The sequence below is a fragment of the Protopterus annectens genome, chromosome 13.part0 (genome assembly GCF_019279795.1).
Source record: "Protopterus annectens isolate FY-2018-M chromosome 13.part0, PAN1.0, whole genome shotgun sequence".
Lineage (NCBI taxonomy): Eukaryota > Metazoa > Chordata > Ceratodontiformes > Protopteridae > Protopterus > Protopterus annectens.
This window is the reverse complement of record NC_056747.1, coordinates 594290560-594292931: the sequence shown is the minus strand read 5'-3', so window position 1 is coordinate 594292931 and position 2372 is coordinate 594290560.

Genomic DNA, 2372 nt, shown 5'->3' with positions numbered 1-2372 from the left:
TGAAGGGTGGCCATACAGCAGGTGTCATAATTGGACATGTGTAGCAGGCTAAGGTGTAGTGTGTATGCCAAACATGTGTGTGTTGTGTACATGTGTATCAGGTATGCCTATACAATGTCCAGTACCGTGTTGCCACACGTGTGTCATGCTCTGTGTATTGCATGTGAGTGGGGCAGCTATTGAGAGTAATGGGATATGCATAGTCTCGCAGCAAACATGCATAGCATGCATTATGTGTAGGTGTGTTACATGTGCACAGACTACACCTGCATATGACATGCACATGTCATTAGCAATAGTATTGTTATTACACACTCACCACCATGGATTGGCTGCCTTGCTGTCACTCCAGAGGGACCTGCACCAATATGACAGTGATTGCCAGTGGCCACAACTGTGCCATTGATGCTGTGAGTATGACAGTACAACAGGTGTCTTTCACAGGTGTACAGATTATGCTCAGAATATTAATCTTGCAGAAGAATAGGCAGGTTAACAGCTACACAAACAGTACACATCTCACACATGCATAAACTACCAGTACAGAGATCAGTCAACTACAAATATGGCATGTTACTTGCATGCTCCATTTCAACATGCTGGGTGGCTCTGGCCTCCATGATGACACATGTTTGTGGATGTTGCTGTTGTTGGCCTGGAGCCACAACACTTAGGAGGTGCTCCTCCACACTGGTGAAGGGGAGTGCATAGGTACCCCACTGCCTGTGGCAAGCTATTCCCTGTGGATATCAGACGCACGCTGCCGGACATGTCTAATTAAATCACTGCAGTGATGGCATACCTGCTCATATGTTCGGTTATGCATTCCTACGTCATTTACCCAATGGACAAGATCTTGCCACAGTGCAGCCCTCTCATGCTGGTTCTGGCTGGTCCTGGAAAACAGCACACAGTAATTCTGCACCAGGCTCTGGTGGATCTCCTGATCCTCTGCTGCTGTATATGGTGGGTTTCGCTGATGCACCATCACCCTGGAAGGAAAAGGAAAATATGTGAGCAAGTCATGTGGCACACTTAATATTCTAATGTACTGATATCACTTAACTGCCATATATAGCATCTGTCTATCAAGGGATACACATGTTCGATACCACATATCAGTGATCAGCCCACAACTGTCTGACAGTGCCTGCCACACTCCATACAACAAACTAGAATACACAAGCACTCAGCACACTGTGTGGGATACAATGCACAACCTCACACTGGGGGTATGTATCAAGCTAATGGATGAAGAATATTGTCATCCCGTGCAATGAATGCAATGCACATTTACAGTTTCAACGGTAATCCACCCTAGTCTTTGATGCCATACCCCTATCTGACATATGAGCACAGTTGTTACTATAGCCAGCATACTGCTGTCACAGAGTATACATGCTGCCAGGTACACACAAATACCCTGTAACACACATGTGATTGCGACCATGGTAGAGGCATCATTACACACACATTACACATACATACAACACACAAATGTATGACAACACAGATGAGCATTAACTGTGTACCTTATAGTACTGTGTGCCCCTACTTACAGATACCTATGCATGAGGTATGTAATCTGTGCAGACTACAGGAAACACACCAGACAGCAGGGAATGTGAACATACACCATACTGTAGTGTTTAGGCCTACAACATCAGGTAGTACAACAGTTCATATGTGAGCTGGATTCAACAGCAGTACCACTTACTGAGCATACATGTATTGCTTCTGCCTACGATGGGACACCGCAGTCGTACACAGAGAAGTATGGCACAACATATGCCAATCTATTATGTTTGCATCCCGATAACTGACACATCTTTCTCTGGCCTCACACCAAGGACACCAACTAACATGACAGACACAAACTCACACTAAGCTATCAAACCTTTACAGACCTTGCACACAATCAGTGTCACACTGATTCAACGTCACATAGCTGGTTTTGCACTGAGTACATGTGTGTGTGTGCATTGTGTCATAGGTAGGTACTATGATATTGGCCCTGGGCCTAGGGCAGCCTAACCATATGCTACCCTGCCCTTTGGGGCACATGTAATGTGATTTTACTTGCTCCTGTGAAACGGTTACACAGAGGTGACTCACAGGGCATATTACCTATCCCCATTACATTCATCAGGGGTATGTATGACATCTACTAATAAGGAGCCTTGTTTGTTAATGCTGGGTGGTTTAGTCCAGGGTATGGCATATTTGTGTATAGAAACCTGTACCTCCAGCATGTGCTGTTTAGTGTGGTGACAAGGATTAGGGCCCTAGGTCATGTAGGCTGGACGGGTTGTGAGGTGTTGCCATGGTGGTTGGCCAACTGGTATGGGTGTGATATAACTGTGTATGTCCAG